We start from the raw sequence: 21,259 nt of genomic DNA on the forward strand, positions 1-21,259 counted from the left end.
ATAACAAGCTGAAAGTCATACATTAATGTAAACCCCCCCCTCCCAAAAACCTCATCTTATAAGTCCTTACAGAGCCATCATACACAAAAGCACTGGCTTCTGCCTGTCTTTGTTAAAAATCAACAATATTATTTGCTAAGATCTAAGCATATATACCTGTGCAAACTTACTGAAGACAATAGGACTAGGGTAAGCCTGAAAAACAGAGAGACAGACAGCAGAAAAATCACAGGAAAAGCAGCAGGAGAGACTGAAAGGTGGCGGGGGCAGCAGGAAAGCAGAGAAAGGCAGCAGAAAGCTGGGGGGGCTGGAGCTGTGAGAGTGAGAAAGAATGAGGGTGGAATTTAAAATAGGGAAGAGACTGGGATTCAGTAAAACATGACTCAACTTGGGGTTGCAAATGACAGTGGTTTTAGTGAACAGGGGAGATGGTGACACAATGTCTTACTGGTTCCCTTGCACCCCCCCCCCCCCCACACACACACACACACACAATGGCAGCAGGGGTTAGAGAAGGTTGGTGCAGTCCACTGAAATCCAGGAGGAGAGAGAGTCAGTCCAAATTGTAGGAGGAGGTGAGCACATAATATCTACCTATACAGGTTGGAAAGGGGACCTTGTCTAGTAGATGTTCTCCAGAGGGGGATTGCTGGCAGGTCCTCTGGGTGGATAGGTGGTGTGGCATGGTGCTGATCTAGATGTAGAGTGTGTCCCACTGGGTTTCTCTTCACTGCCCCTTTTTATAGGGGCAGACCCTGTGTGACCCTAGTGACAGGAGGCATGCCCAGGCAGAGGTCATCCCCTGGCCTACTGAGCATGTGTACTCCATACAGGGATGTACAGTTTTGGGTGTCTGTAACAGCGAGAGTCGATAGTTCTGCAGGGTCTCTTGCCTTTCAAATGCTGGTCTTGTCTCTGTTCCTGGGTGAGGTCTGTGGTTCCTGGATGAACCAATGTGAGGTGATGGCCCAGTCATTACAGGCCATTTAGTAGAGGCCTGCTACCATTGAATTTCAGTCATTTTCAATCAATCATTTTCATTCATCTGGGAACCAATTTACATGGGAGGGGTACAATGAATCATATTGTTGCAACATGTGATCCCCAGGCAGAGGACACAAGATGGAGGCTTGATATATAAAATGGAAACTTAACATGACTTTGGTTCACCTACAAACACAAGCCTAAAGCATACAATATCCATATGAAACAAAAATATGATGATAATACAACAGTAAGAATCAATAAAAACCTAATAGTAATACAATATAAAACAGCGGATATCTAAAACAAGAAACTTGCTACCAAAGTAAAAATGTTTAAAGCTTGTCCTAAGTCTGATCTCACTTATACTTATCTATAGGAAATAAAGAGGGAGGAAAAAAAGTCAGAAGTGGTTGGGGAAGGGGATTGAATGCATTTGAAAATAAATTAAAAAAAAGAACTGGAGGTTTTCCTACAGTGTCTCCTTCACCCTGGCTGCCCTGTACCATACTGAGCAGTGCCATCCCTTGGGGCTGGTGAAAAATTGACACAAAACACCCCTTAAGCCCATTGGCTTTTTCCTGGGCATTAGTTGTCAATTGTCCCATATGGTTTAGCAGGGGTCCAATGTTATCTTTGCTTTTCCTCCAACACCCTACATATCTAAAAAAGGACTTTTTATTATCTTTGATATGTATAGCCAGTTGGAGTTCAGTTACAGCCTTGGCTTTCCTGGTTCACTCTCTACAGGTCCAGACCAGTGCAGAATACTCCTCCTTTAAGGTGGATCTACTCTTCCATCCTTTATAGGTTTTTTGTTTTTTTTAGATGCAGGAGGTCCACTAGTTCCCTGCAGAGCCAAGGGGGCTGCTGCACCCTTTTGTTGCCTTTCCTCCAAGGTGAGATAGACATTGCTTGTGCTTCTGGGATCACTCCCTTGAGGAGCAACCACTCATTCTGAACTTCCCTCCTCTTCTGGACATGACCCCTTAGGACCAAGAGGCCTCCTGAGCTTGTAAAAGTCAGCTTTCCTGAAGTCAAGCACTTCGGCATTGCTGACTGACTTGCCAGATTTATGGTGGATGGTGAAGGTGATCAGCTCATAGTCACTGTCTCCCAGATTCCCTTTGATCATTAGGTCACTGATTAAGTCATCCCCCATTGCCAGTGCCAGGTCAAGCAGCACTTCGCCTCTCATCGGTCCATGGACTTCTTGAGTCAGATAGAGCTCATCCACGCACATGAGGAAGCTTTGCAACTGTTTGGATTTGGCCAAGCGCTCTTCCCACAAGATGTCTAGGTGGTTGAAGTCTACCATGACAACCATGCATTGGGAGCATAGAGCCTCAACCAGTTCCTTGGTGAATTCCTGGTCGAGCTCTTGATCCTGGTTAGGAGGTCTGTAGTAGACTCCCACCATTGTGTCCTCTGTGCCATGTTCACCATGGATTTTAACCCAGAGAGTCTCTAGTCATCCACCCTGGATGCCAATATGGGCTTGAAGGGATGTGTAGCTTTTCTTGACAGAGAGCAACACCTCCACCCCTTTTGTATACATGATCTCTCCTGTAAAAAGTATAGATGTCTGTACCTGTGGCCCAGATCATTTTTAGATGGTCACTTTTTGGATCAAAATCACACTTTAAGGAAATGTGTACCACTTAGATATAAAGTTTCTAGTTAGCATACCATGTTAGGATAATATAATTCCCATGAGCTTGAATTCTAGATGATCTCTGTTATTATTAAACACTTAAGGTAACAATTAAAAAGCCTCCAAATAGCAGTCATGATTACATGGAAGCTTAGTCTCATGACTAACTCTAAAAACCAGCAAAAGTGCTCAGAAAGAAAAAGTTCATAGATTTCATAGACATTAGAGCTAGAAGGGACCTTGGAAGAATGCCTAGTCCAGCCCATTGGCCCAAGGTCAGGAAGTCAGCTAGGGTCAAAGGATCCCAGCCCCAGATGTTTCTTAAAGGAGTCCAGAGTAGGTGCTTGCACCACTTCTGGAAGGAGTCTATTCCAGGCCTTGGGGACTCAGACAGTAAAGAAGTTTTTCCTTATGTCCAGCCTAAAACGGTCTTGGAGGAGTTTGTGACCATTGGATCTTGTCATCCCTTGGGGTGCTCCGCTAAACAGGTATTCCTTCAGATCCTGATGCACACCCCTTATATACTTATAGGCTGCCACCTGGTCACCCCTGCTCCTGTGCTTCTCCAGGCTGAAGAGTGCCATGGCTCTCAGCCTCTCCTCATAAGGCCTGTTCTCTTGCCCTCTGATCATGTGAGTGGCTCTCCTCTGTACTCTCAAGATTCTCCACATCCTTCTTGAATTGTGGAGCCCAAAATTGGATGCAGTACTCCAGCTGTGCCCTCACCAAGACTGAGTACAGTGGAAGGATGACATCCTGGGATTTGCTTGAGAAGCATCTATTGATGCAAGCCAGAGTTTTCTTTGCTTTACCAGATGCAACACTGCATTGGTGGTGCATGTTCATCTTGTGGTCAGTTATGACCTCCAAATCCATTTTGGCCATGGGGCTAGCCAGCATAGCACTGCCAAGCCTATAAATGTGATGTGGGTTTTTTTTCCCCCCACAAGGTGGAGTACCTTGCATTTTTTCATATTGAATGTCATCTGGTTTGTATCTCCCACTTTCTAAGTCTATCAAGGTCAGCCTGGATCACCAGCTTATCCTCGGGTTTGGAAACTCTACCCCAAAGTTTGGTGTCATTGGCAAACATGGCCAGTCCACTTCTGAAAACAGTTTTAACATTATTAATAAAGATGTTAAAGAGTACAGGTCTAAGGACAGAGCCTTGGGGGATACCACTGGTCACGGAGCACCATGATTCACTTCTGTCAACTACCACTCTTTGGGTCTGATCTCAGAGCCAATTCCCCAGTCATCAGACTGTGATGTAGCTGAGGCCACACTTGACCGATTTTTCCATGAGGACATCATGGAACACCAGATCAAAAGCCTTTTTAAAGTCCAGATATACGACGTCAATCTCTTCTCCTTTGCTCAGGTGCTGTGTCACCTGGTCATAGAAGGAAATGAGATTGGTCAGGCAAGACCTACCCACAACAAACCCATGCTGGCTGTCCCTCAGGATGTTGCCATCAGCCAGCTTGTCAAGAATGGTCTCTCTGATGTTTTTTTTCCAAAATCTTTCCAGGGATTGAAATCAAGATGATTGGCCTGTAGTTCCCCGATTCTACTTTCTTCCCTTTCTTGAAGATAGGCACCACGTTGGCCTTCTTCCAATCTTTGGGTACTTCACCTGAGCACCATGAGTTCTCCAATATCCTTGCCAGTAACTGGGCTATGATGCCTGCCAGCTCCTTAAGTACTCTGGGGTGCAGTCGGTCAGGAGCAGCTGACTTGAAGGTGTCCAGCCTCTCAAAGTGTTCCTTTACAAGGTCTACACAAATGTTTGGTATAAATTCACCCTCACCCTGGCCATCCCACATCATATTCTGCAGGATGGTCCCTTTGGGCTAGAAAAAACTGAAGCAAAGTACCCATTAAACAGGTTGGCTTTTCCCGGGTGTCAGTTTTCCCATTTGGTTTAGCAGGGGTCTAATGTTACTCTTGCTTTTCTTCCAGCTCCCCACATATCTGAAAAAGAACTTTTTATTGTCTTTGGTACATGTAGCCGGTTGGAGTTCAGTTGCAGCTTTGGCTTTCCTGGTTCACTCCCCACACCAGTGCAGAATACTCTTCCTTTGTGGTGATTTTGGTCTTCCATCCTTTATAAACCTTTTTAGATGTAGGAGGTCCATGAGTTCCCTGCTGAACCAAGGGTGTTGCGGTGCTCTTTTGCTACCTTTCCTTCAAGATGGAATGGACATCCTTGTGCTTTCAGGATTGCTCCCTTAAGGAGCAACCACTCATCTTGGACTCCCCTCTCTGTCAAGTCATGGCCCCTTAGAGCCTTGACAACAAGTCTCCTGAGCTTATCAAAGTTAGCTTTCCTAAAGTTGAGGACTTCTGCATTGCTGACTGATTTGCCAGCTTTGTGATGGACAGTAAAAACAATCAGCTCATGGTCACCGTCTCTTAGCTTTCCTTTAATTCTTAGGTCACTGTCTAGATCATCCCCTCTAGCCAGTACCAGGTCCAGCACCACTTTACCTCTTGTCAGTCCATAGACTTCTTGAGTCAGGTAGGGCTTATCCATGAATGTGAGGAAGTTTTGTGACCATTTGGATTTGGCTGAGCGCTCTTCCCATGAGATGTCTGGGTAGTTGAAGTCTCCCATGACAACCATACACTGAAAGTGTGCAGCCTCAGCCAGTTCCCTGATGAATTCCTGGTCAAGCTCTTGCTCCCGATTAGGAGGTCTGTAGTAGACCCCTACCATTGTGTCCCCTGTGCCATGTTCCCCACATATTTTAACCCAGAGGGTCTCCAGTCATCCTCCATGGATTCCATTGTCATCTTGTAGGGATGTATAGGTTTCCTTGACATAGAGATCTACACTCCCACCCCTTTTTTCCACATGATCTCTCCTATACAGGGTATAGCCATCTACACCTGTGGTCCAGTCATAGGTGGAGTCCCACCAGGTCTCCGTTATTCCTATGAGAGCGTAGTCAATTCTGTTTAGCAGAAGGACCAGTTCCTCCTGTTTGTTCCTCAAGCTCCTGACATTGGTGTACACACACATAAGTATCCCATTGGAAGCCCTAGGCTTCCTTGCACTCCCAGGAGGATGCCATTCCCGGGCTGGGGTGGGAGTGGATTCCCTTGAGTGCCCTAACCTACTGGTTTTGCAGTAGTTGCCTAGTGGAAGAATTTTGGTGGTTGTCCACCCATCCCCCAGTGGGCTTAGTATAAAGCCTGGTCAACCAGGTTAGCCATTCTGGCTGAAAAAAGCTTCCTCCTCAGTAAGGTGAGTTAGAGGCTGTCTCTTCCCAGCAGACCACTACCTCTCTCCAAAGAGCAGATTTTGGTCATGGAAGCCAAAGCCTTCATGATGATACCAGCGCTGCAGTCTTGGGTTGAGTACCTCAATCTGTCTCTCCTTCCTTAGCCCATGACCCATAACAAGGAGGATCAAGGAAAAGACCACCTGTGCCCCCAACCTCCTAATCCCTGCTCCCAGAGCCCTTTAGCCATTCATGACATAGATTGCTCTAAGCCATGTCATTCATGCCCACATGGATAAGGAGCATAAGGTAGTGGTCAGAGGGCCGGATAAGCTTTGGGATCCTCTCAGCTATGTCCCCGATACGGGCCCCTCTGGAGGCAGCAGACCTCCTGGGCTAAGGGGTTGGAGTGGCAGATTGCTCCCTTACTCCCACTCAGGAGGGTATCTCCCACAATGACCACTTTGCATTTCATCTTAGGGAGAGTAGGTATGGTAGTTGTCAGTGTTCCTCCCTTGCCTGCAGGAGTTGGCCGCTCTGCAGGCTTTACTAGGACTGCAAGAAATTCATACTTGTTGCAGACCTCCAGAGGGGAGGGGACCCTGGTGCAGCGGGCCTTGGGGCCATTGACCACCTTGATCCAACCCCCTGACTGGACAGTGTGGGGGATCCTCAAGTCCTTCCTTGTCCTGGAAGGTGACCTTGGTCTACCCTTGACCTTCATGGGGTGAAGGGCCTGGCAGTATGAGTTGCTCTCCTGCTCACCATCCCTGATGGCACACAGTCTCTGAACCATGGTCTGGAGCTCCGCTATCTGGTACCTGAGAGACTCCAATGGAGCAAACCTCGCAAAAGGAGGTGACCATGCTCCCAGTCCCACGTGCCTGGAGTCATGCCAGGCAGCCCCTACAGCTGAGATCCAGAGGATCCATCTGTGTGGAGCCCAGAACCATAGGTTCCTTCTGGGTAGAGACCTCATAACTACCAAAGAGAGTGTGTGCCCATCTGCATTGCACCTGTGGTAGTCCAGGTACTACTGTGCCAACCTTCCCTTGGGGCTCACTGGCAGAACCTCTAAATGAGTTGACTCATTTAGAGCTGAAACCACCCCCTCATTGCATGTTCTCTACCTTTTGGAATGGTATTTTAACAGTGTTTTTATAGCTACTTCAGGATTTCCATAAGCCTCCCTTCCCACCATTTATCTTTCCCATTCTTAAAGCTCCCCTCCACTCACCATGGTTTCCATTCTCTAACTCTATTTTTCTACTCTTTCAGCATTTCTGTAATTTTTCCTTCAGTCTTAGCAGTCCTCCTTCAAGTTCCACTCTAGGCACACAGCTAAAATATAGGGGCACCTATACACATGCAGCGAGGCTGCTCCAACACACTTTAATTATACCATGTCATAGCATACTTGATTAATCAAGTCCAGCTGGTCCAGCAGACTCCAGCATCTCATGCATCAGAGTTCCTGTGCTGAAAAATTGTGGCAGCAGCTCTTTACCTAAAGTTTGTTCAACAAGCCATTTTGCAGCATGGGGTAGCTGATGCATGAGATGCTCCAGGCACTCTCAGAGTTGCTCTAATTAAAGTCCCCCCCTGCCCCCACGCACGCGCACACACACACACACACACACACACACACACACACACTCGCAGAGCATGTGTATAAAATGCCCTAGAAGACAGGACTCCTGCCTAAAATTGAATGAATGAGGCTTGTCAGTAGGGGAAGTTCAAGAACCTCCAAATGTCTGATGTGCAGTAAGGACAGGAAGTACCTTTGATGATTTCTGTAGTAGGCATGCTGCAGTAATTGTACTGTTTTAAAAGACTGTACTGCTTTAAAAAAAGGGGACTATAATAAGGATATAGGGCTATTTTAACAATGGTATTTAGGGACCTAACTCCTTCTAATGGTCTGACTTAAGCTCAGGTCAAATGTAAGATAGACACTTAAATACCTTTCTAAATATGTGCATAGTCAAAAGGGTTTAGCACAAAAATGTTTTTTAGAAAAAAAAAAACCATTAGTAGAAAACTAAGGTTTACTTGGGTAGCAAAAATGGCACTGTGACAACTGAATCAATAGCTTTAAAAATTAAAATCAATTTACTGGCTTTTAACTCTATAAACTAGCAATGAATTAGAAAATAATGGGGCATAATTTAAGGTGTTAGGAAATACAGGAGCAGAGCAGTATTCATAACAGAGAGAGACTTTGCAGGTTTTTAACCTGCCATTTTTATGTAATACAAAATAATGAAGGCTGCACAGGTCAGTACTAGAGCTCTGTGTCAGAAGACAACATTAGGAATAGCAGCAGCATGGCCCAATTCTGTTCTTATTGACATCAGCATGAATCATGATGGGCAGCAGTGAATTCAGTTACTACACCCTCATTAAAGTGGTGTAGAATCAGACTCAGACCCTGCATCTGTATCTCTCCCTACATTTAAACATTATTATAATGCATTCTTGGGCTTATACAGCCAATTCATTAATGCATATTGTTATATTTTGTGTGCTTCTGTCTTGTTTTTGCTGTTCCATGTTCTCAAAATGAGAGGTATTTATCATGGAAATTTACCATACTTGAAAATGACTAAACAGGCCATTTCTTTATTTTGAAGCATGGAGTGCCATCTAATGGAAACCTAAAGCATATACAACAGCAGGTAAAAGTTTTATATTAAGGCCAATTCTTTAAAAAAAGAATAAAATAAAATAAAAAGGATGAGTGTAAGCAGCAATCTCTCACACATTTCCTCACCTGGTAGAGAAACATTGTTCTACAGTAATACCTAAATTAGATACTCATTAATTAAAATACTTTTATTAGTACTCTAATTATGTGATACCCCATCTCTGTGGACCCAAATTTTGAAGCGTCTACTTGGGACTCAACTCAAGAGAAAACATGGCAGATTGTGGGGTTGGTTGGTTATGGTGACAGTGTTTACAGTCTTGCTCCAAGGAATATCTGCTCCGTTTTGAAGAGAAATACTTCAAACCTTTGTGGATGCAGAACAAATCCTTAAATATTTACCAGTTTACTCTTTGGATGCAGAGAGGTCTCCGTCTGAAAGAGCTGATAACTGTCAGGAAATGTGAACTGTCCCATTAAACTCCCTACCTTATGTTGAACAACTGATGTGTCCAAAGTTCATGATTTCAGAGTCATTGAGCAGCCTAATCTACTGCATACTGCATCTCACTTGGTGCCACATGAACCTGCAATAAAAGAATAACACATTCCTTCTCTCTTGTTACCAGACATTCTCAGTTGAACTTTGAGTACCTTTTAGAGGTCTTCTTTCATAAGAAAAGTATTTACATCAATTAGTGTATTGTTAATTAACTTCTGAAAAGACTACATGTTAGATCATTCATGGGGTGGAGGTAGGTGAGGGTCAAGGCTGTGTAGCAGAGAGCAGGGAGCTTTCACCCAGGGGGTTAATCCTGCCACTAGATGTTGGTTTTGATATTGTTGTACAGCATGGCTTTCAGCAGCACCCTGAAGGTACCTTGCCTCTATACTCTGGCTGATCAATTCTGGCTCGTTGCTTTCTGCCAATGGAGCCCATAACTGCCAAAACCTGGACTCTCCCCCCTGCAACCTTTTTCAGTACCCTCCTTCTAGGCATGTCTCTGATGCCTAGAGCCCTGAAAATACTGGTTACACCTCTGCCTCCTACATTGGTTCCTATAAGGATGAGTTCTAATATATTAGCACTTATTAGTAATAAACTTTTAGGAATAATATGACCCAATATATCAACATACCAGCCTAATCCTGATATCTGTACTCTAGTATTAGTCAGGGTATGTTTTTATTTGTTAAGGCAGTTACCTCAGAATTAGATCTGCATATGTGTATAGGTACCACACATCTCTATATGGTACTACGGTGACAGGCCTGGTGCAACAGTCATTAGACATTAAAATATTATTTCACAAAACAATGACTTTTTATGAAGACTTTCTAACAAATTGGAGAGGATCACAAAAGGTTTTTTTTTAATTCCCTAGTTCTTTCCCTTAAAGAGAATGGAGGAACAGAATAGCTGGGATATGTGTAAGTAAGATAAGTATGGTAGAGTGTTAAGTTGCATGCTTATATGTATTCAAAGCAATGCAATAAGTGCCTAAGGTTTTACATAAGCCCTGCTAAAACAAGAAGTAGGTTCTTGCTCTCCTCTTGTAGTTGATTTCTCACAAAGCTCGCATCAGTAAATAAAAGAACCTAAAAATGTGCTCCAGGATTTGCTTTAGAGCAGGGACAAGCATGCTCCAGAGAGAAGGGTCATCATAAGAGACAAGATCTAACAGTTTAGGCTTTTTCTTGTTAGTCTCTCTAAAGTCCTATTGGTTCTCTTATCCATACCTTGGCTGCTAATACCCATTTTTGTCTTCTAACTCTCCTTCCCAGGGAAACATTTATGCAAATGAAAATTTTCACTTGCAGATGGTGTTTTGTGGCACTGATTGAACTTACAAGAGAATTAAGAAAAAAACTGCCACAAGCCATCATAGCAGAACGTACAAGTAATTGACACCATAGATAGGGAAAGGCCAGGGCTAACAGGGCTCAGCTCCCTGAAACTAATTTCATGGCAGCCAGCAACAGCATCAGTACTACGGCATCACCATCCCGCAGTACCCAGCGCTGCATAGCACAACCACCATGTCCCACCACTCCAATGCCCCTCCTGCATGCTCCTGTTGCTGGCACCTGCTGGCCCCACAACAGCCCTCAGCTCCCACAAGTAATATTTTCTTCCTTCTCTACCCACTGATACTTGGTGCATCTTAGATTGATATTTAGGAATCTACCTAAATCATGATGGAAGTTCACTGTTCAGTGGCTCCTTTAATCTTGCTTTAAGCATGCCCCCCACCCTGCCACAGATTGGCTGAGAGGCACTAGTTGCTGCTCGCTGTTCATTGACCAAGAGGCAAAAACTGCAGTTTTAAATATGCTATGCTTTTTGCCTCCTGGCTGATCGGGAGCAAGTAGTGGGGATGCCAAGGCCCTTCTGTCAATTAGCGGCACAGGGGGAGTGCAGTAAAAAGAACAAAATTAAGGGCACCACTGCACAGTGCACTTCCATCACTATTTAGGTAGGTTCCTCGATATAATGCGTAATGTTGGTAGTAGATATTTGCGTTGAGGGGACTGAAAACATATATCCTTCATCTTAACTTTTACATATTTCTTTATCACCTTTAAGGATGAAAATAATTACCCGAGTTCTTTGAATATAAAGATTAAAAAGTTGATATTTTACTTATCTTTGCCTTCCTTTAAATGTTGTATTAAGCAAACCACTGAAACTGAAAAATCGATGGACTAAACTTTTGCTGTTAATTTCTGAACCTTTAAAAAATAAGTCAGTACCTACAGGATATGGTTTGTATAAGCAGTTTAACAGTACCTGCAATTTAATTCATTCCTAATGAAAGTTGTCAAGAGACAGATCCACAGGCAATTTTATCAAACACTTAAGATACCTTTACCCATAGACATGCCTGAAATTAGGAGTGGGAAGGGAGGGAAACTATGATCTGAACACCACACACAGTCCTTGAAAGGGACTGTACAATTAGGTAAATACTTCTTTATCCCTTTGCTGCTCATAAGCCTTCCAATATTCTTCATTTGCCTAGTCTGAATTTTTTACTATTTGCCCACTGGTGTAGTCAAGAATTTATTTAATGGACTGAAAGATTCATTTTCTGTATGCCATCCTTTTTCTGGCACAGGATCACCTTCAGATAAATTGCCTGAAGGCTGTACACTTGTGCTGCATTTATTATGGAACTTATGAGGACATGATGACTTTTCCAGATTCTAGATGCAATACATCTGGTGTTTATGGAAGTTAACAGGGCCAGAAAACTCTGCTTTTACTTTTTTTCTGCTGGTTCATGTTTTCTTCAGCACACAAGTTTCAACAGGTGTCATCCATTTAAAAAAATGCCATGAATGTGGTAGTAAGAAGAAGTGCTTACTGAAGAAACCAGATGTCTTGCAGACTTGGATATTCTGTGTATCCTTGAATCAGTGTTTAAATGATACTGGGGTATAGATGGAAGGGTACACCCAGCTTGTAAGGAGGCCAGTTGCCTGGCAGTGTGTGTAAGTAGGTGTAGCTAAGGAACTATTTTCTAGAGAACCTACTGTGTTTTAAGGTCAAGGCTAACATTCAAATCTGTATATATGGCAATCCAGAAAAAAGGTTTTTTCTTCTGTGAGTTCTTACCAGCCCTGTCCCTGACCCAGACTCGAGGCACCAGTCACTCATGTGACCATCCAAAAGTTATGCATCATTTGGGGTCAGGTGGAAGGAATACATGCTACTGCTTCTAATCAACCTTTGAGTCAGATTTAACATCATCAAGTTTTAAAGAGAAAAAAATTCACTTCCAAGAAGGTTATTGCTCAGAAGAATTACATGCAAACAGGTTTGCAATGAAAAAGTCAGAACAAAGGATGAAACTCATTCTCTCACTATGCCAGGAGAAATAGACAAGTAGAGCATCTCTGATTTATGAGATAAAAATACACAGCCCTAAGTTTTCCACAGCCATTTTTATGTATGATCATCTTTAAAAAATAATGACTTTGTTATCTGTACTGCCATAGCACTTAGAAGCAAAAATGGTAGACTAAGGCCAAGTTGTTCTAGGTTTTGTACAAACAGAAAAAAAGTGTGTTTGCTGTCCCAGAGAGCTTATAAATTAAACATAAACAGATAGATACATACAGATGGAGAAATCCAGGGAGGAAAATGAAATACAAATAAGAAACACACTCAGCACAGACCTTTAAACCCGTACAAAAATAGAACTAGAAGGGATCTCATAACGGTGACCTGAATAAAAGTTTGGATTTTTGTTTTTCCAGGCAAAGTAGAGAGAGTAGTATTAAGGAAATGTTTGAAGAAAGATAACCGGATAGTCTCACATAGATTCATGGCAGGGATACTGGTTTTCTCCGATTTTTCGGTTTTCCCGGAATTTTCAGATTAAAAAGTAACCCATGTAGCAGGCCAGTAGGGGGCGCTCCTGTGTTGAGCGATCCACCTCACTGCGCCCCATCACCTTCCAGGCTCTGAGGGTCTCCCTAGGGGTGCCTCGCGTCCGGCTGATCCCCTTCCTGGAGCACACTTGCTAGCCTGGGGGTAACATAAGCTGCCACCACCCCAAGAAGGGACTCTCTTGGCCTTGTGTCCCCGGGGAAACAGCCCTAATAGTCCTATGGGTACTCAACCCAGTACAGGCACTTGAGTCAAATCGGGGGCTAAAAAGGAACATCTCCCTTAGTCTGCAGACGTTTGGGGCCTCTTAGGCATAATTTAGACCCACCCCTCAATAAGTCTCCCACACTGGTCACAAAGGAGAACTTTATTGATTACAGGGGTAGGGTGAAAGTAGGATATAAGATAGAGCAATATTATAGAAATCCCATAGATCAAAGCAGTCTGGCTGAGGTAGCCTTTTGATCACGCATCTGAGTTACTGCCACCTAGATATCTAACCAGATCTTGAGTAGCTTACTCACAAGCATCATCCAGAAGCTGTTGGAGATTCCCTCTGGAGGCAGGCTGTTCCTAGCTCATGAGCTATGGGGGAGAGAGCCAGTTTCAGATGGTAAAGCTCCTGTCTAAGTCTAAGTCCCCCACATGGCTGCTGCCCCCTCCTCCTAGGCAGTCTTAATTTATATAGCCCCTGTGACCTCATTCACCTGGTCCAAAGGAGGCCAGCACCTGTTGGCCATTGGCCAACCAATTTGAAATACATCACTAGTTGCCGGGCAGACTCTAGCCCACCAGGTAGAAGCCCCTCACCCAGGTAGCTGAGACCAGTCACATAGACAGAGGGAGCAGATTTCCCCCCTCCCTCAGGAATGTAGCCAGCTCAGGTTACCTGAAGAGAGAGGGTAAAGGTGTGTCTCCTCTGCTGGGCCCATCCTAATCAAATTGTCACAGAGCAGAGATTTTGGGGAGAAACAAAGCTGGCTTCCTGCCACAACCCCAAATCCATGTTTTCTCATGATTAAAATGAAACACTACTCATATATAGAATATAGATTGTCATATATATATTCTATATATGAGTAGTGTTTCATTATAATCATGGAAAAATGTGGATTTGGGGTTACTTTTAAGCCGAACATTGGGGATTTACAGAGAAAACCAAGATCTTTGTTTCATGAAGAGATTTTCCTAGTTGTGAGGGACAGCTTAAGAGATGGTATGAAGTGCTTGTTTAAAAAGAAGTTAAAAACAAAGAAATTAAGGCCAGCATCATTGGCAAATCACAGTTTGGGGGGACTTGTGCGATTATTTCTCCACTGCTGTGAATGTGTCCTTTTGTAGTAATGCACCTGAAAATGCTCATGCATCAAAAAATAATTTTCAAATGTGAAATTTTGAAAAACTTATCTTCATAATCTTAATTTTGCTTATAATGAAGTGCAAAACCTGATCAGTGGATGATCCAAATTCAATCTGAAATGTCTATCAAATGTTCTGACATGAAAAAACCACCTAGATGAGGAAATGTATATATTACAGTCTTCAAAAATATAGTGTAGCTAGGGGTGAGAAAATAGGACACTAGCCCCAGATGGCCACACCAGTCACCAGCACCAGCCCACCTGCTACTATCCATGGTACAAAAATCACATGCTTACATGTTTCTGTTAAATTTTCAAATTGGCCAACTTTAATTTCTGGTTTTCCCAGTTTAAAAAAAAAAAAATCTCAATTTTTGGGTTTAATGAAATAACCCAAAATCTACATTTTTCCGTGATCAAAAATAGAATACCACTACTATTTTAAAATCTGATTTTTTTTTTTTTTTATTAGAGAAAGCCAGGTTCTCTGGTCCAATGTATGTGAATTAGGGACAGACATAAGCATTAAACTATTCTCAGAAAAAAACCCTTTATCATAGTCATGGTGATGCCTGAGGAGCAGGGGCAGATTCAGAAGGGTACAATGATGCAGTTGCACCCCTGTTTGATTCCTGGTCCACACAAAAGTTTTAAAAACCACCAGCCAGGAGTGGCAACAGCATTTCTATTCAGGCAGCAGTGTGAGCATTAATTCACTTCATGACTCATTTTAATTTGATTGTTTCAAAACTCTTCATTCCACAGGTGTTAACCTTCTCTTGGTTCCACTTATCAAACTACCTTTTCTTGGCCAATTTACTGTCTGTTAGTGGTTCCTGTTAATGGAGCTCCTATTTCACAGCTCCACAGACTGTTTAACTCTAGCTAGAACGATTACAAAACTAATGAAACAATATCCTCTGATTATTCTGCCTAGTTTGTAGTATTTTATACATTATAGTTGATATAGCAAATTAACATACATTCCAATACAGTTAGGTTTCTTTTTGCTTTGGTCTTAAACTGAATACTGTAGCCCTAGGCCCCTAGCATATTAGTACAACTCTGGTTTCTTTTTAACTGGAGAAAAGTTATATGTGATGATGCACCACACTATATGCACCCCCCTTTTCAAAATCATAGATCCACTCATGCTGTGGAATTGAACTGCACCACTGAAATGAACAGGAATTACATCAGGCACCTTTGGGAGCAAAACTAGGCATTACAAGTTTACTAATGAAATGAACTCCAGCTAGATTTTAGAAAGTCACAGTACTAAGCCAAATCCAGTGTCACTTTTCAAGCATTTGACATCAAGCCTTAGGTCTATGAAAACCCTTAGTGTTTAGTGAAATGGTAAATCATGCTCATCAAGCATGGATAAAAAATTTTAACTCTGAAGTCAGGACCCAGAAATTGACAGGATTTGGGTGTTTAGTTTGTTTTTAAAGAGTGCAATCTCTGTGTAGCATTTTAAGTAACATTTCCCAAAGTATGAGTTCTTCTCATTTTAAAGTCTCTCTCTAAAGGGCTAGTTGATTATCATTACTAAACAGATATTGCCTTAGAGGTTTCTGGCTTTGAATCTGGCCAGTGAGCCTCAGAGAAGCAGGAGAACCTAAGAAGCAGTTTTATTTTTTTCCAATATTTTAAGGCAATTCACAGTTCTTGCCACTGACAAAAGTAAATTATCCTGTCACAATATATGGGCTGCCTGATCAGGTAATCTTTTTTAAAGTAGCAGCTACTGTACATCTTAGAACCACAACTGGAGTCAAACTAATCACTAGATCTTTTCAAAAAAAGTTTTCAGGACTCGTTATACCCAGTATACAATTAGATGCTCTATTTCTGCATCAAATTATGCCTATGCACACCTATGGGCATGGTTCTATTTCTCTAAATTATATTTTTGAAAATTTAGGGGTCTAAGGGTTTGTTTAGCATGCATTAATATTCATGGAGGATTGTGGTGAGCATGGCCCACTCATGCATTAGACCGACTGGTGATTGATATAGATAAGCCCCGAGTTGCATAATGGCACTCTACTTCACCTTGTATAATGGCTCAAGTCATGTCAAGATGACTATATTGTGTGACTACATTTTTAATATATGTCAGTTTATCTTACTATGGTTGGATCCAAACATGCAGGCACATGCAATTTGTGGCACTGCAACCCTCTTTGCAGTGCCACAAACTGCACCTTTTGCATATTAAACTGTGCTGCTAATTAGCAGAGCTGGGGGAAAATTTGCTACTGGGATTTCCCCTATCTTGAGGCACACTGTTCCCTAGATGGCTGTAGAGTGGCTGGCTGGGGTGCAGGTTGGCTCAAGGTGGGGGCTCCACAGTGCATGGAGACACTAGAGCAAGCTGCCCTGGGCTGTCTGCCCCCTGTGCTGTGGTATGTGGAGCCCCCATCTCAAGGCACACTGTACCCCACCAGCTTGCTTCTTCATCTCGAGGCACACTGCACCACAGACAGCTGGGAAGTGGCTGGCTGGGGTACAGGATGCCTCAGCATAGGGACTTTGCAGTGCATGGAGATGGGAAGCAGGAATCCATGGGCTGGGGCTTCCTGTTCCCCCATCTCCGTGTACCACTACCTGGGGGCACAGGGTCTGTCTGCTGGCTACCCCCATGCTGAGGCATGCTGTGCAAAACACATGAGCAGGGGCATGCACCACGGTGCTATTTGTGCAGCTGCAAAAGCATGCCACTGCTTATGTGGACATGGCCTACGTGTGCACAGAATGATTTAGTTCTACCTCGGAGGCATCTAACTTCATTTACACTCCATAGACATAGAAAAATGATGTACAAGCCTTGATGTTGTAGATGACCAAAAACCACAACTAGACAGTGTTTGGGCACATCCCTACTTTCAAATCTCTCTTGGGAAAAAAACAAAACAAAAACACCTCTCCTGCGATATCCTTCACCACCCATCCAATTCATATGAAAGGGTGGACTGGACATGCTAATGATTGGCAATCTATGTGTTTTTAGATTACCTTGTGGACTACAGACAAGAGTCCCCTTTCACTTACACAAATGCAACTGCTTTAAGTGATCCTACCCCATGACTAATATGTAATCCAGAATAGTGCTATGATTTAAAATGGCATGACTCCAGATACACAGGGTACATGAATTTGATATTAAATAACTATTGGTTAAAATGCAAACAAACTTCTTAGGAATAGAAGCCAGAAAACAGGACTCCATCTCCAAGGGGGAAGGACCCTCCTCCCTGAGTCACAGAGGTGACCTCTTTCTTGATACCTTTCTGGCCCCATAATCCTTTCTTTCTTGGCTGCATGGTGGACCAGTGTCATCCGAATGCTTGTGAACCTCAAATACCAGGACCAAGATTGGGATTTAATTTCTGTATACTGAATTGCACTATACATCCATCTTTTTTTTTTCCCCTACAGAGCTTCTGACATACCAACCTTTGAGACAGAAAGGGAAACATCCAGAGTCAAGAGCCAGTAGTCATGTGATCTTCCTCTTCAAAGGGCATCCTATATGGCTATCACTGAGATTATTCCTCGACAGATAGATGCAAAATATAGTAGGACAGTAAATATCTGGGAAAATGCATGGCCTGCATACAAATATTAAAGCTGCCCCAGATACAGGAACTTAAATCAGTCTTCAGAACAGGAGAAAGGGATCTGTTGTTGGAAGAAAAGATGCCAGTCTGACCAAAGAGTTGACAGAAAATGAAAGCTGTCCATTTTCTATTTTTCTGACATAGGATATTCAAAGTTTAACTATCTTTTTTAGACTACTAGATGTGAAATCCACCTATGTTTAGCCTCAATTCTCTTTTTTAAGTGAATGCCTTTCAACTTTCAAAAGGCAGTCTCCTGTTGTGTTCTGCACCTCCCCCCCGCCCCCCCTCCAAGAGAAAACTTTAAAACAACAACTTTTAATGTGGGGTGTGAAGGTGAAAGATTCTGGAATTTGCATTTTCTAAGAAGGCTTGGGCAAGGGGATCCTGTTCCATTGAGTGCTGTCAGCCTTTGGGGTTTATATTAGAACAGAAGAGGAGAATTTGAAGATGAGACATGGATGTGGTATGAGTCATAATCACTATGCTACACTTTATGCAGCATTTTTTTTTCATTAGAGCTCTCAGACTCTTTGTTACAGAAGTTCCTAAATTACAACTGAACCATAACAAGAAAGGAAAAAAAATAATTTAGTTTCTTCAAGCAATAGTGCTACATATTACAGTATGAAACATAAATAAATCTTACATAAAGATATGCATGAACTCTAGGGCTGTCCAACTCTTGTAACTGTATTTCTCCACTTTCAAAGGCAGATAATAAAATTTAACAGACCTAGAAAATCTTTGAAAAGAATATTAACTACAGGCATAGTCCATTATGGCAGGAGGAGTGCTAAAGGATGAATTTCTTACGGAAAGTTCATATCATTTAACCCTTTTCTGATGAAATTGGTTACACCTTGGAGGCATAGAAAAATGGAAGGGAATTCTTTCCAATATTAAGATTGAAGGGAAATAGTTGCATTTCCATAAAATATGAAAGCTAATACTGGAACAATACATAGTATGAGGCATCTAAACCTAAAAATTTACATAAACTAAGTAAGTAGCTTGATTTTCATTTTTGCTGATTATTTTCAGTGTTGAAAGTCATGCATACTTAGGCATCAGATAAGTTTATACTTCCTCCCTCTTGATGGGCTACAGGCATTCCTGGTAAGTAGGCCAGGGTCTAGGCTCTAGGAGCTACTAAAAAAAAAAAAAGACTTCTCTGCCACTGGTCTGGACTATGGCATAATGCGCTTACTGAGTCATCACCTCAGCTTCAAGTCTCCTCTTCCTTTGCCCTCTGGAATGGACATGGGAAGTTGTCTCTGGGGATTTGATCCAAAAGAGGAGACATGGCAGCATACTCAGTCATTAATTTTTACAAAAGTCGCTGCTATGGAGAGGCCTATCAAAGCTGCCATGTTGGGGCTGGGCCAGCTACTTCCCGAGACCCCATATGTGGTACCAAAGTAACTAAGCACTGAAGCGGAGAGCTGCCAGAGCAGCAAAAGATCTTGAATGTAGGCTCCAGGGTGGGGAATAGACTAAGATTTACATCTTTCCTTCTCTAAAGCCAAGAGAAAAAAGTAATGCTGCTCCCAGCCAGGACCCAAGCTGCTGAATCTTGGTGTTGCTTTCTTTTTGTTTGGCAAGAGAAACACCAACAGCTAATAGTTTGGAGTGGGATCTAGTAAGGTCTAGTGTCTCACCTAAAGGAAGGGAGTGATGCAGGGGTCTAGGGGCACAAGCCCAGCCTGGGCCATGAGCAGGCAATGCCCCTCTCTCTCAGTTGCAGATGAGAGGTTTAAAACCCAGACCATGGCAAGCATGTCTCACACTGGGGTGGCTGTGCATCACCATGGACTATGCACTCAGTTCTTCCCCATCTCCCACTTCAGTGCTTGGCTGTTTTGGCAACACGTATAAGGGGTGGCTCCAGCATGGCCCCAGTGCAACACGATCAAGAGGCTCACTACAGATCTTTTTATGTAAAGAGCAGCTCTCACAGGTGGTGCTTCAGGGGACAGATTTCTTAGCTCTCCCAAAAAGGCACAAGCAATAGCAAACCCAGGAATGAGGCAAAGGGTATGTGCCCCCACAGGCTGGGTAGGTTGTGTATACACAGTGAGCTCTGAGATGACTGTCTGGCCAGTACAGGCTCATATTGAAGCTCCTCATGAACAGCTAGTTTCTCATGTATCCAAGGTAGGTTTGCTGATAATCCCTACTTTCTCACCACCCAAAGCCCAGGCCTGGAGAAGTAACCAGGTGGGGACCCTGGGCTCTGGTCTACATTTTTTGAATGTCCCTAGGCTGGAGGTAACCTGCCATTCTGGGAAAACAGGAAAAGGAAGAAGCCTGCATATTAGCAGAGAGTGATCCCATCCCTATTCATAAATATAGGGTCGGAAGGGACCTAAGTAGATCTTCAAGTCCAATCCCCTGCCATCGCAGGAGAGAAAACTGGGCTCATATGAACCCAGCTAGGTAATTGTCAAGCCTCCTCTTAAAGACCCCCAAGATAGGAGCCAGCACCACTTCCCTTGGAGGTTAGTTCTAGTTCCTGGCCACCCTGACTGTGAAACAGTGTCTTCTAATGTCCAGCCTGAACTTACTCTCAAACAACTTATGGCCATTATTCCTTGTTACTCCGGGAGGTGCTCAGGTAAACAGGGTCTTTCCCATTCCCCATTTGTCCCCCCGGTAAGTTTATAGACGGCCACCAGATCCCCTCTCAGCCTTCTCTTGTGAAGGGTGAACAGATTCAGGTCCCATAGCTTCTCTTCAGTAGGGGAGCTTCTATTAACACTGAGGAGTTAATAGAATCACTCCTACATTTCAGTCAGGTAACTCAGACCAAAGCTGCATTCTGGCCATCCACTAAATAAAACAGTATTCCATGTTTCCAGTTAATTTTAGGTTTAAAAGATGTGTATAGGAAAGATACCCTCTATTACATGTGTAAGTGGACTTGGGTGCCTAAGCACAATCCTATTCTACCCTGTTAAAAATATATTCAGTACAAAGGGTAGAGGATCCTCCTCCTCGCTGCTCTTTTGTGACTCAATCTTCTGGGCAAGATGAAAGTGTTTTATAAAAAAAACTTGCTCTAATAGATTTTTAAGGCTTTCATTCTTCCTTACAAAGTAGAGGAATCAGCTAGTTATCTCAGGTGCCTGTACATGAATGCATGAAGCCTGGGAAACAAATAGGAAGAATTGGAAGTCTTTGCACAGTCATGGCACTATGACATGATTGAAATAACAGAGACTTGGTGGGATAGCTCACATGACTGGAGCTCTGTCATGGATAGGTACAAACTGTCCAGGAAAGGCAGAGAAGAGGAGGAGGAGGAGTTGATCTTTATGTAAAAAAGCTGTACAATTGCTCAGAGCTCCAGTATGAAACT

Source organism: Crocodylus siamensis, chromosome 1 (genome assembly GCF_052110815.1).
Source record: "Crocodylus siamensis isolate JL-2025a chromosome 1, ASM5211081v1, whole genome shotgun sequence".
NCBI classification, from domain to species: Eukaryota; Metazoa; Chordata; order Crocodylia; family Crocodylidae; genus Crocodylus; species Crocodylus siamensis.